The 14,969-nt window shown below is 44.0% G+C and overlaps 1 protein-coding gene across 5 annotated transcripts in view; it reads left to right on the top strand.

The window, feature by feature from the left end:
* Positions 1-14,969, top strand: part of LOC115198649 (cadherin EGF LAG seven-pass G-type receptor 1) — a 126,932-nt gene that overhangs the window by 45,895 nt on the left and 66,068 nt on the right. The window lies entirely within an intron of this gene.

Genomic DNA, 14,969 nt, shown 5'->3' with positions numbered 1-14,969 from the left:
TGTGTGTGTGTGCGTGCGTGCGCGCGTGTCTGTCTGCGTATGTGTGTGCCTAAGGCAGCTGTGTGACATTAGTCCAATACTGTTCCTACCATGATCATGAAAGTCACGAGAGCTTTTAGAAAGTTCATAGCCTTCATCTACTCTACCATTCTAACTTTGTATTAGGGCTGGAAATTGCCAGGGACCTCACGATTTTATCACAATACTTACGTGCCGATATGTATTGCGATTCTCACGATTCTATATGCATTCCTATTCAGTACTGAGATTTTATTGCGATTCGATGTTCCAAATGTATTTCTCACCATATGTTTGCTGGGGGATAAGAGAGAGTCATGAGAAAACGAGTTTTGATCAGTCATGGACTTAAAAGTGCTGAAAACAAATTGGCTCCCTATTTAAAAAGAAGGTGGATAACAAGCTGTGAAGGAAAAATACTGACGTTTTTGTGCAGGTACAGCCGACTAGCACAAAAATAATATTGCAATATTGTCAACACTATATGATATATCGTCAAAAATAATATCCCGATATATAACTGTATCGATTTGTTTCCCCCATCACTACTTTGTATGTTCCTTAAATTCCTTAATCTGATTGAGTGATCAGAGAACATTCTTTGATTTACAACCCAGGTGATTTCAAGTTTAGGTTAAGTTTAGGGGAATTTAAAAGCTGTAAGTTTCAGGTCAAATTTATAACCCATAAGTAGTAGTGGTTCTTTCTCAGGTGCTTTCTTTTTGTGTGCTACTGTGTCTCTTCAGTAGTGTGAAATGTAAGCTAAAATGTTAAGCAAATAAGATACTTTAGCCTGGCCTAGAGGTATGAGTAGTTTTGACAGGCCTGATTGACTATGCTTCATTGTTGACATGTTTTGTGTGTTGTTTTGATTTGGTAGGGTGGTTTCATCATTGTGTTGTGTAGCTGAGTGAGTTTATCACCCAGACAGACAGAGCTATCTCTTCATCTCATACGCTCTTCCCTCTCACAGTGCCGTAGCATGCCACAGGAAGCTTATTCCACATCTTCGATAGCGCAGACATTGTTTATTTTACTTTTTAAACACCGTTATTGGAGATCTCCCTCTCTCTCTCTCTCTCTTCTCTCTCTCTTCATTTATCGCTCTCTCCATCTCTCTTTCCCATATTCCCTCCCCACCCCTCCTCTCTATTGCTCTTTCTCTCGCTCTCTCTCTAGCTCTAGTGTGATGCAGGGTTTGGGTATGCTATACTCAAATCCAGCTAAAAGGAGAAAGCAAAGCCGTCTGAGCAGGGAAATATGACAATGAGTCAATTTTGTCACTGATTGACTACAGCAGATAAGGCAAATAAAGCAATGGGTTTTATCTTGTCAGGAACATGTGATCATATAATCACAGAACCTAGGTCAAACCCTGGTGCATCCTCTATCTCCCTTTCCATCTCTCTTTCTGTACATATTGTATGTCTCTCTTCATACTCTCCGCTCTCGCTCTCTCCCCCTGTCTCTCTCTCTCCCCCTGTCTCTCTCTCTCCCCTGTCTCCCTGTCTCTCTCTCTCCCCGTCTCCCTGTCTCTCTCTCTCCCCCTGTCTCCCTGTCTCTCTCTCTCTCCCCCTGTCTCTCTCTCCCTCTCTGTCTCTCTCTCTCCCCCTGTCTCTTTCTCTCCCCCTCTCTCGCTCTCTCTCTCTCTCTCCCCCTCTCTCTCTCTCCCCCCCTCTCTCCTCCCCCTCTCTCTCTCTCTCTCTCTCTCCCTCTCTCCCCTCCTCTCCCTCTCCCTCTCTCTCCTCTCCCCTCTCTCCTCCTCTCTCTCTCCCCCCTCTCTCCCCCTCTCTCTCTCTCCTCTCTCCTCTCTCCCCTCTCTCTCTCTCTCTCTCTCCTCTCTCCCTCTCTCTCCTCTCTCTCTCTCTCTCTCTCTCTCTCTCTCTCTCTCTCTCTTCTCTCTCTCTCTCTCTCTCTGTCTCTGTCTGGCCATGCTCCAAGGCCCCGGCTACAGAGGAGGATTTAGGTCAGCCCTTGGTGGCTGTGTAGTTGCTGTGGCCACTATTCTTACAGAGTAAGTGTGCGCCTCCGTACGGGACAGGCACTTAGAAAAAAATGTGCATGAAAACGAGTTGTCTCCCATTGAATGACTTTATTGAAGAATCCCTACTGTTGACCAATCACTGACGAAGAGGCGTAGACTTCGGCTATCGACTTCGGCTATCGACTTCGGCTGCCTTGAGAATTTTTTTTTGTGTCTGAACAGCCGAAGAAACCTTTCTGAAGTCCAAAACGAACAAAAACTTCACAAAAAACTCCAAACTCTTTCATCTGGGAAGCATTTGGACGCCTTGACCCCTCCCTTGATCTGTTCCTGACATACCCCTTCTCGCTCCTCCCCCATCTCTTCCCTCCATTCCTTCTTTCTAATCAACCTCTCCTCCCCTGTTTGTAATACCCCTCCTTTTCCCCTCCCCCTTTCCTCCACCATAAAACAGTCTGGAGAGGAGTAGGAAGAAGTTGACCCTAGAAACTGATCTAAGGTCGGTTTTGCACTTTCCCTAACACATCGCTAAGGTTAATATTGGGGGAGGGGTACAACTGGTCCTAGATCAGTGCCTGTGGGCCACGTCTACCTTTCCTTCTGGTGATGAGTAGTAGACACCTGGATATGATGACCTCTGACCTTTATAATAAGGGGAAATAGAGAACCGGAACTCGATTAGAGGAGAGAGAACAGAGAGGTAGGGAGGGATGGATGGAGGGGGGGGGGATGCTGAGTTGCAGAGTTAACCGCTAAGTAGATCTAAGCGGTGAAAATCAGCTAATGTCTTCCAACGAGACCACTTTGATTGCTGCTGAATTTGGGACGTTAATGAACCCTGATAAAGCAACAGGACCCTGTGGCCACCAGTGACCTCGTCCCCAAGATAATTGCTAGCAAATAGAACAGAGAGAGAGAGAAAGAGCCGGCTGGTGGACGAGACCATCCAGTGATCCATCGTGTGACTGTATTCCCGTAGTGTAGAAATACCCCCAACCACCAGCCATCAGGCTCTATTCTCGGTCTCTGTCCTCACAGCAGTTGAACGTCGCATGACACCCGGCGAATTATTGCCAGCTAATTTAATAGACAATGATTATGACACACTATCTACTCTCTCCCCCTCTCTCTCTTTCTCTCCCTCCCTCCTTAATCTAATATACCTTGTAATGCAATTCCAGCTTTCAGCCACCACCATCTGAAATCTTAGGCCTATAGCGACAACAGGGGCAACTAGCAGCAAATCAATCTGTTCTATCTGTGTTTAGAATCTCAGGTCCAGTGTAACAGCTCGTTGAGCAGCCCCTAGCTACGAGATAGAGGACAATGGCCTAGACTACTCTATTGTGGATAAGATGGAGTAACAGCAGCTAAATAGCAAATCAAGCTGTTAGTCCTTCATTTGGACTCATTTTAGAGGTCGTCTTTCTATAACCGTGGCTGTTTTCTTCTCACTGGGTCTGGCCTTAAATGGGGACAACCACAGGTTAAAATGCAAGCAGCACACAGCCTGAGATAGGGTTATGGCTTGGTAACAGGAGAATGGTCTATAACGTTATTCCTACAGTGCCTTCAGAAAGTATTCACACCCCTTGACCTTTTCCACATTTTGTTGGGTTACAGCCTGAATTTAGTATGGATTAAATTGAGATGTTGTGTCACCGATCTACACACAGTACCCCATAATGTCACAGGGGAATGTTGTTTTTAGAATATTTTACAAATTAATAATAAATGAACAGCTGAAATGTCTCGAGTCAATAAGAATTCAACCCCTTTGTTATGGCAAGCCTAAATAAGTTCAGGAGTAAAAAAAAAGAAGCTTAACAAGTCACAAAACAAGTCAAAATCTGTTGTTCTCCCCTGAACAAGGCAGTTAACCCACTGTTCCTAGGCCGTCATTGAAAATAAGAATTTGTTCAATAGTTAAAGGTTAAATAAAAAAATGAAAATAATAAGTTGCATGGATTCACTCTGTGTTCAGTAATAGTGGTTAACATGATTTTTGATTGACTACTCCATCTCTGTACCCCACACATACAGTTATCTGTAAGGTCCCTCAGTTGAGTAGTGAATTTCAAGCACAGATTCTACCACAAAAAACAGGTTGATTTTCCAATGACTCTGTCACGCCCTGACCGTAGAGAGCCTTTTTATTTCTCTATTTGGTTAGGTCAGGGTGTGATTTGGGTGGGCATTCTAGATTATGTATATCTTTGTTTTTTTTTATTTCTATGTTGGCCTGATATGGTTCCCAATCAGAGGCAGCTGTCATCCGTTGGCTCTGATTGGGGATCATATTTAGGCAGCCTTTTCCCACTGGGTTTTTGTGGGATCTTGTTTTTGTATAGCTACTGTGAAGCCTGCAGAACTTTACGTTCGTTTTTATATTTTCTTTGTTTTGTCGGTGTTCATCTATTAAAAGAAAGATGTACGCTTACCACGCTGCACTTTGGTCTCATCCTTCAGACGAACGTAACAGACTCGCAAAGAAGATGGGGGGGGAATTATTGATAGATGGGGGGATAAGTTATCAATTACACTTTGGATGGTGTATCAATACACCCAGTCACTACAAAGATACAGGCATCCTTCCTAACTCAGTTGACAGAGAGGAAGAATTTCACCATGAGGCCAATGAGGAATTTAAAACAGTTACAGAGTTTAATGGCTGTGATAGGACAAAAATTAGGATGGATCAACAACATTGTAGTTACTCCACAATACTAAAGCTGCGTGACAGAGTGAAATAAGGAAGCCTGTACAGAAGAAAAGTATTCCAAAACATGTAACCTTTTTGCAATAAGGCACTAAAGTAATACTGCATTGAATACAGAGCTTTTTGTTTGGTGCAAATCCGACACAACACATCACTGAGTACCACTCTTCATATTTTCAAGCATGGTGGTGGCTGCATCATGTTATGGGTATGCTTGTCATCGGCAAAGACTAGGAAGAATTTTAGGATAAAAGTAAACGTAATAGGCAAAATCCTAGAGGGAAATCTAGTTTTGTCTGCTTTCCAACAGACACTAGGAAATAAATTCACCTTTCAGCAAGACAATAACCTAAAACATGAGGCCAAATATACACTGGAGTTGTTTACCAAGACGACATTGAATGTTCCTAAGCGGCCTAGTTACAGTTTTGACTTAAATCACTTTGAATATCTATGGCAAGACTTTAAAATGGCTGTCTAGCTATAAGGGCACAAGGCGAGACCCAGATGCAGACACGGGAGGCAGATGATTTGAGTCTTTTGATATTTATTAAACAATACAAAAGGGTAGGCAAGAGAATAGTCGTGGGCAGGCAAAAGGTCAAAACCGGTTCAGAGTGGCAGGCAGGCTCGAGGTCAGGGCAGGCAGAATAGTTAGGCAGGCGGGTACGGAGTCCAGAAAACAGGCAAGGGTCAAAACCGGGAGGACAATCAAAAAGAGAATAGAAGCAGGAGTACGGGAAAACATGCTGACAGGAAACACAGGGATATACAATTGAAGTCGGAAGTTTACATACACCATAGCCAAATACATTTAAACTCAGTTTTTCACAATTCCTGACATTTAATCCTAGTAAAAATTCCCTGTCTTAGGTCAGTTAGGATCACCACTTTATTTAAAGAACGTGAAATGTCAGAATAATAGTAGAGATAATGATTTATTTCAGCTTTTATTTCTTTCATCACATTCCTAGTGGGTCTGAAGTTTACATACACTCTGCTTCACAGTTGGGATGGTGTTCTTCGGCTTGCAAGCCTCCCCCTTTTTCCTCTGAACATAACGATGGTCATTATGGCCAAACAGTTATATTTTTGTTTCATCAGACCAGAGGACATTTCTCCAAAAAGTACGATCTTTGTCCCCATATGCAGTTGCAAACTGTAGTCTGTCTTTTTTATGGCGGTTTTGGAGCAGTGGCTTCTTCCTTGCTGAGCGGCCTTTCAGGTTATGTCAATATAGGACTCATTTTACTGTGGATATAGATACTTTTGTACCTGTTTCCTTCAGCATCTTCACAAGATCCTTTGCTGTGGTTCTGGGATTGATTTGTACTTTTCGCACCAAAGTACGTTCATCTCTAGGAGACATAACGCGTCTCCTTCCAGAGCGGTATGACGGCTGCGTGGTCCCATGGTGTTTATATTTGAGTACTATTGTTTGTACAGATGAATGTGGTACCTTCAGGCATTTGGAAATTGCTCCCAAGGATGAACCAGACATGTGGAGGTCTACAATTTTTTTCTGAGGTCTTGGCGGATTTCTTTTGACTTTCCCATGATGTCAAGCAAAGAGGCACTGAGTTTGAAGGTAGGCCTTGAAATACATCCACAGGTACACCTCCAATTGACTCAAATTATGTCAATTAGCCTATCAGAAGCTTCTAAAGCCATGACATCATTTTCAGGAATTTTCCAAGCTGTTTAAAGGCACAGTCAACTTAGTGTATGTAAACTTCTGACCCACTGGAATTGTGATACTGTGAATTATAAGTGAAATAATCTGTCTGTAAACAATTGTTGGAAAAATGACTTGTGTCATGTACAAAGTAGATGTCCTAACCGACTTGCCAAAACTATAGTTTGTTAACAAGAAATTTGTGGAGTGGTTGAAAACGAGTTTTAATGACTCCAACCTAAGTGTATGTAAACTTCCGACTTCAACTGTGTACACCAGGGAAAATAAGCGACACCTGGAGGGAGTGGAGACAATCACAAGGACAGGTGAAACAGATCAGGGTGTGACACTAGCAATGATCAACAACCAACTTGACAGAGCTTGAAGAATTTTTTAAAGATTAATGGGCAAATATTGTACAATCCAGGTTTGCAAAACTCTTAGAGACTTACCCAAAAAGACTCACAGCTGTAATCACTGCCAACGGTGATTCTAACATGTATTGACTCAGGGCGTTGAATACTTCTCTAATCAAAGTATTTTAGTGTTTTATTATCCATAAAATGTTTTTAAATATTTGCATTTTTCTACCACTTTGTCATTACAGATTATTGTGTGTAGATCGTTGACAAAAAATTACAATTTACTCTATTTTAATCCCACTTTGTAACACAACAAAATGTGGATAATGTCAACCGGTGTGAATACTTTCTGAAGGCACTGTAGTTATGTACATATCTACCTCAATTACCTCGTACCCCTGCACATCGACTCAGTACTGGTACCCCGTGTATATAGCCAAGTTATCGTTTCTTATTGTCTATTTATTATTACTTTTATTGCTATGTGTTTTACTTTTCTATTATTTCTCTATTTTCTTTCTCGTCTGCATTCTTGGGAAGGGCCCATAAGTAAACATTACACTGTTGGTCTACACCTGTTGTTTACAAAGCGTGTGACAAATAACATTTTCTTGGATTTGATTTGGAATAGGGTGTCGTGATTGCATTTCATGATCACTCTGGAAGAATTTCATGATTCCCTATTCCTGTTTTAAGGATAAATAGATGTCTGTTCCTGTGTTGTAATCCCACCTGTTCCAGTGCTGTCAAAGGGATGTTATTCCCTGCTAGCCCCCCTCCTCTCATCCTGGGGTGAAAGGAGTCTTTTGTGTCCCTACCTGCTTGCCGCTCTGCTATCCTCTCCTCACAACTACGGCTGAGTGACTGACTGGCTAAGTGAGAGAGCAATAATCCCTGTTAGCTCACACTTGAGTTTGGGGTTGTACCGTTGGAGAGGAGGAGGAGGAAGAGGAGGGGGAAGGGGACCCCCCCTAGCAAGTGCGGGTGTTGAGTGGGACAGCTGTGTGTGTTTTTGTGTATGTGTGTCTGAGTTATGACATGAAGTGAATTTCGCTAGTCTAGTGGGATAGGAGGACACCTCTGTAACATCATCAACAGTGCTTCCAAAACAGCCAGGGCCGCAGAGTTATAGATAGGCATAGAATATGGCAGGGTGCACTTTTGGACACTACCCCTGGCAGCCTCAGAAGAGGAGTAGTGGCCAGAAGCTCTCCTCCTCTCCTCTCTATTCCTCTCCTCTACTCTATTACTGTCAGTGTGTCTGGAAGCAGTCAGTGAAAGCCCCTCTCATCTCCCCAGACATGTTTATTCTCAGGTATGTCCATGGCTTCGTTCCAAGTGGCACCCTATTCCCTTATAGTGCACTACCTTTGATTAGATCCCTATGGGCCCTGGTCAAAAGTATTGCACTATAAAGGGTACAGGTTGCCATTTGAGATGCAGTCCGTGTGTCTGTCTCCAGGCCAGAGCAGATCAAAGCTGCAGCCAGACGTACATAAACACTAATCCTGTTAGATAAAGGGTTCTGGGTGTAGAGTCCACCGGGCCTGCTGGACAGACAGGGATGAGACACAGATACAGATGGACAGAGACCGATAAAGATAGTGAGCGATAGGGATGGGTGAAGAGAGGGAGGGAGATATGGTGAGAGGAAGAGAACAAGAGGGAAGGAGGAAGGGATGAGCTAAAATATGCAGCAGACTATCTTCGGCAAAATCATTCGCAAGGAGATTCCTGCAAAAATATTATTTGAAGATGAATGGACTTGAGTGGACTGCCAGGTGGAGGAATTACAGTTGACAACGCTCTGCTGACTTTGCACAATTAATTCCCGGTGAAGGGGAATATGAGTGAGAGCGGCAGTGTGGGTGGGAAACATATAGCCAGCGTCCCAAATGGCGCCCTGTTCCCTTTGTAGTGCAATATATACGGACATGGGTGCCATTTGGGATGCAGCCGTAGTTCCAAAAAACTTTAAAGAGTGAACTGATAGATGAGCTCCAGCTTTTTCTAGTTGTCTAACTTCAGGTCTGAGGCCTGTAAACCTGCCAGGGTTTCTCAGTGAACCCAGTCACTCTGCGCATTCCTGTAGGGTTAACCATTGATCCTGGAACACGGTTTCATTTAAAGGGCCACTGGTCAGACTCACGGCCAAAGTTCCTACTCCCTGTCCCTGACACGCGGCCCATATTTAAACACTATCATGCTATCACGGTAAAGTCACATCCCAGTTGTATGTCAACAGAGATGTTCAAGTTATATTAGTGATAGTTGATTTTATTTCAATTGAACCTTTATTTAACTTGGCACGTCAGTTAAGAACAAATTCTTATTTACAATGACGGCCTAACCCGGCCAAACCTGAACGACGCTGGGCCAATTGTGCGCCGCCCTATGGGACTCCCAATCACGGCCGGTTGTGATACAGCCTGGAATCGAATCAGGATCTGTAGTGGCGCCTCTAGCGGAAGCAGTGCCTTAGACCGCTGCGCCACTCGGGAGCCCACTAATAATGTTATTACAATGATTTGCCGTGGTGTCAGTATCTCCTGTCCTCCCTTGAATGATGCCTATGGCAGTTGTGTGGGTTTGTGTGCGGAGACGTAATTGATGTGTGTGCCAGTTGTGTGTAGGGAGAGACAGATGCACAGCTGTCTGTCTGTCTCAGGGAGGCCCCAGTCATCCCCAATCATCGGCAGTGATTATCTCTGTCAGCTACAGTTTCATTGTTTCCTGCTCTCCTTTCCTCTCCTCCCCACGCTCGCATAACAAACATCCACTTGGCAACTACTAAGAACTTTTCCTTCACTTCGTCATTTAATCTATTACTTTCCCTAACCAATCATCTCATGTCATGCATATTGAATTCCTGAGTAATAGATAGATAGATTGATTCTATTATGATTGTCTTTCCGTTCTGTCAGTCTGTAGGATATAATGGTCATTGTGGTAGAGGAGGTGAATTCCCCTGTTCCTCTTATTATCACACAGACAGCAGGATGTCTGTAGGCCGCTGATATGTGATCCTTACATCCCAGTCTGTCTGCTCACACTGTGAGAGAAACCCTTCTACTGGACCCAGTTAGTTACCAAGTTCTTATAGGGAAAAGTTTCGCTGTGTGTGTGTGTGTGTGTGTGTGTGTGTGTGTGTGTGTGTGTGTGTGTGTGTGTGTGTGTGTGTGTGTGTGTGTGTGTGTGTGTGTCTGCGAGAGAGAGAGAGAGAGAGAGAGAGAGAGAGATTAATTATACTTTCTCGAGAAGGTTGTTGAGAAAGCCAAACTGTTAGTGAAATTGTGGGATTGACTTTACAGTCAAATAACCTGTTTGTTTGCTCTGTACCTGATAGGCCAGGGGCGGTTAGGTGTGTCACAGGGAAGGGGGAGCTGATATCACTCTAGACACCGATTGGTCGAGGTTCAGTCGGTTTGGAATCATTGTTGTGATTCAAATATTTGAATGTTCGGAGAGAGAAAGGGGTCAGTTGGTCGCTTTGTGGCGTTTTCTCAGCACCTGCTAAATAGGGCTCAGTTTTTACTGGTTTTCATTGGTCGCTGTACCTTTTAAAATGTTATTGCACAATAAAACATGGTTGCCAGTAAAATAAAAAAAGTCTATGTCTAGTATGCCTGTTGTAATAATTGTTGGCTTTCTTCAAGGATTCAACACTTTTCCTTGTATTACCATCCTATTTGACTGGTAAATGTCAAAATGATTTAAATAATCACATTTCCACTGCAAACAAACCAATGCAGGGAAGGATTGGTCTTTGTGTGGAATGCAGGTGTTGTCCTTTCCTTCTTTCCGCTGTCATAGTGATTTAGGAGTGGAACATACCACTATCTTCCTGCTGTAGGGGGAGGTTTGAATCCCCCCTCTGTTTCACACAGGTGAGGTTGACAGGTTTGCGAGGGGAACCTGTCGACTGTCGTACAGATGAGACGTCTGTCGTTCGTTTTTACCACACTCTCTTGCTTCTTCCGTTATCTGTGAAAACACTGCTGTCGTTGTTGGATGAAGTAGGTGGCCACCAGGGTTGTGCTCCCCTTCATTTTTCATTCAGTCAATTGAATTGAAAATCACCTGTTGTTTCTATGAGAATGTTTCAATTCATTACTAACATTTTAACATGCTTCCTAAATTGTGAGTTGAAAAACAATTTACCCCACACCATGATGACCACACTCTGGGACTGTCAGTCACAGACCACAGACAGACAGTGACAGCAGTGTCATCGATCTCCAGAATGGGTGGGTGGGGCAGTTAGTGCTATAGACAAGGGTGTTGTCACTCACTGTGACAGCTGGGGACCTTGGTGGAATGTCCCAGTGTCCCAGTGTCCAGCTCCATCATAGTTAAGTTGGCTTATAAACTACAGGGACTGGCTGGTGTCTCCCACACTTTGTTAACAGCCTTAGCACCTCCTGCCTCGTAAACAAGATGCTCCTAGACACTGATCTATGGTGAGTTTTGAGTTTCTCCCACTTATGGTTAGAATTGGGGGAGTTATTGCTGACTAGATCTGTGTCTACGGAAAACAGGTTGCGGGTTTATTGCATTTTAGTAATCCAATAAACACATATGCAATCATCACATCTCTGATTCATCCGCTGCTACAGCTCGGCAGTATACCGTCTGGATTCTTTAGCCGAGATGACTAATAAAACAATGAGTGATACGCTGTGACGATAATGAGTTTTACTGTTTGGATAATGTATCTGTTTATTTACTTTAGCGCTAGTACATCAGTCTCATATCTTAATGGTTATTACTAGTTCATAAATGCTCGGCATATCGTAATTGTAACACACGGAATATTCAAGAAAACTGTAGCACACGGGCGATCGTGATGCTTCCAACAAATGTCATGGATCTTATATCACCAATGTTTCAGATTCTATAGACCTTCGTCATGGTATTTCATTGTGACACACTCAGATATACTTGTAAGCGGCATCTTTGTAATGTAGTGTGTGGTGTTTTATATCACTATGGGCTGGGTCCTGTCTTCTCCCATGTCACTCCCATGTAGTCCTGTTTACCCTCAGAGAACTCTTCTTTCCATGGTGTCTGAATGTGACACACCCTGAGATGACTGGCTGTGATCTGCCCAGGGACACCCTGTGTGTGTGTGTGTGTGTGTGTGTGTGTGTGTGTGTGTGTGTGTGTGTGTGTGTGTGTGTGTGTGTGTGTGTGTGTGTGTGTGTGTGCGCGTGCGTGCGTGTGTGTATGCACGTGCCCCCCTGCTTGTGTGTGTGTGTGTTGCCCTCTCATTGATCCCGAATAGAACAGCTGCAGGGATGTAAATAGCATCTCTCTCTCTCTTGGGATGCCACTGCACTCCTGTAAAACTCTTCCTGTATTTAACCTTGTTCTCCCGCGGTCTAAGGCACTGCATCTTAGTGCTTGAGGCGTCACTACAGACACCCTGGTTCGAACCCAGGCTGTATCACAACTGGCCGTGATTGGGAGTCTCGTAGGGCGGCGCACAATATGCCCAGCGTCGTCCAGGTTTGGCTGGTGTAGGCCGTCATTGTAAATAAGAATTTGTTCTAAACTGACATGCCTAGTTAAATAAAGGTTACATTTTTAAATACAAATAAATAAATAAACAAATAATAATAATAGCCTGTTGTCAAACCTCATTCCCCCAGCATATTGTGTGTGAAAGAGTATGAGGGTTCAGTGGATCTATGTAGTAACTTACTTAGAGAGTCAGGACTGTGTGCATGTGCTTCATGGCCTATACAGTAGGCTTTTTCCCAGTTAGTTTACTCAGTGAGTGAATAGCTTAGATTGCCTTTTGAGTACACTGAGAATCGGTGATGAAACATTTGTCAAGCACATCATTTAGCCCACAAACAGGACGGCTTGAGCTGTACTCTCAACAGCAACGGGTTTAGAGTAGTACTGTTGTCTTAAGCTGAGTGCCAACAGCTAGTGTCAGGACTTTCTTCATCGCGGCTTAATGACAACACTCAACGGGTGACTGGAACCTCTTACACCTGCCTCCTGTATTGTGACTTTCTGTGGTGTGTGTGTGTGTGTGTGTGTGTGTGTGTGTGTGTGCACGTGTGTGTGTGCACGTGTGCGTGTTTTTGTCCGACCATCCCTGCTCGCATATGTGTTTGTGTTTCAATCAATCAGCTGACTGATCTAGCTTCTAGACCACCATGTGCACTAACAGTGTGTTGTGCAGACAGACAGGCAGAGGGGACAGGTGGGGAGCGGACAACTGGGTAGGCTACTCTGTAATGGATGGCTAATGTAACAGTTACTCTCTGTGTTAGTAGAGCACACTCTCTCTACATCGTATTAAGGGAACGTGTGTGTGTGTGTGTGTGAGTGAGAGAGTTTGGGAGTGTGGGTTTGGGTGTATGACGGCATGGGGAGGGGGTGCTTTTGTGTGCACTTCTCTCGAAGTATATGTGGTGACTGTGGGTGTAACAGAGTGGAAAACATGGGTCGTCTTGCTCTTCTTTGTCTGATAATGATGGCACACTGGGCAACACTTTAGAGAAGAGGGAGAGAAGGAGGAGGCTGTGAGGAGACAACGGTATCAACACCCAGTCTGATAAACAGTGTGAGGCAGTCTGAACAGAGGCACTGACGGGGGAGGGAGCAGAGAGAGGATATAGGAAGGGGGGAGGCGGGGGTAGAGAGGGGTGTAGGGGTCCTGAGAAATGACCTAATTTGGGGGAGAGTGACTGACAAGGCACCTGCCCCTCAGCCGTCTCTCTCACACACGCATACACATTGACTCAACAAGACTCCTGCAACCTGATCTCCCACTCAGAGACGTTTCTAAAGTATTTCAACTGCTGCAGCCACCTGTTGGCCACTCTCCTCATACATCACAGCCCTATAGGCTCTCTCTGTATGCTTGGTGTTGAACATATAGTCTAGCCCTATAGACGTTGTATGGATCAGTTAGAGTTAACAGTTTTGAGTTGCCAGCTCTCCCTATTATCCGGCATTATATCGAACGGGCCCATGCCTATAGGCTCTACACAGAGTATGCCAAACATTAGGAACAACTTCCTAATATTGAGTTGCACCCCCTCTTTGCCCTCAGAACAACATCAGTTCGTCAGGGCATGGACTCTACAAGTTGTCGAAAGCGTTCCACAGGGATGCTGGTCCATGTTGATTCCAATGCTTCCCACAGTTGTGTCAAGTTGGGTGGTGGACCATTCTTGATACACACACACAGGAAACTATTGTGCATGAAAAACCCAGCAGCATTGCAGTTCTTGACACAAACTGGTGCGCCTGGCACCTACTACCATAAACCCCGTTCAAAGGCACTTCATTTTCTGTCTTGCCCGTTCACCCTCTGAATGGCACACATACACAATCCATGTCTCAATGTCTCAAGATTCAAAAACGAAGTGGATTTAACAAGTGACATCAGTAAGGGATCATAGATTTCACCTGGATTCACCTGGTCAGTCTATGTCATGGAAAGAGCAGGTGTTCATAATGTTATGTACACTCAGTGTATATGATATTTGGGTTAGTAAGACTTAACAGTTTTCAGTTGTTCCACAAGTTGAAATGACATCAGATTTGTTTAATTACTTGGGAGTGGCTTTGAATCAGGTGGAATCACAACGAGACCTACTGACTCCTACTTAATTCCAGAGAACGCTGGCAGAGACTCAGGACAATATAAGCCAGTCCTTCCCATGTCTCACTGTAGCATAATATTTGTCAGGAAATCGCTGTGAGCAGCACACGTCTCTCATTTGGTGTTCACACTCTTGGACAGTACTTCTGTCCGTGGTACACTACATAGGGAGTAGGGTGCCATTTGGGATGCAGACTAGATCTCCTCTGAGAAGGATCCGTTAGGATTGAGATATTTACTGTACATAATTAAAGTTTGTGGACAAGAGGGGTAAAAATGCAGACACTTTCTTGTCATTGACAGGACAGGTTTGACAAAATGCTTATTTATTCAAATGATATATGCCAATCAGTGACTCTGTCTACTTGATTTAATGTCTGATCGGGCCAGTTATTACAAAATGGCGGCAGGTAGCCTAGTGGGGCGGCAGGTAGCCTAGTGGTTAGAGTGTTGGGCCAGTAACCAAAAGGTTGCTAGATTGAATCCCTGAGCTGACAATGTAAAAATCTGTCATTCTTCCCCTGAACAAGGCAGTTAACCCACTGCTCCCCAGTAGGCTGTCATTGTAAATAAGAATTTGTTCT

The sequence above is a fragment of the Salmo trutta genome, chromosome 8, assembly GCF_901001165.1.
Source record: "Salmo trutta chromosome 8, fSalTru1.1, whole genome shotgun sequence".
NCBI lineage: Eukaryota > Metazoa > Chordata > Actinopteri > Salmoniformes > Salmonidae > Salmo > Salmo trutta.
Note: the sequence above shows the minus strand (reverse complement) of the source record. Positions and strands in the feature narration are given on the sequence as shown.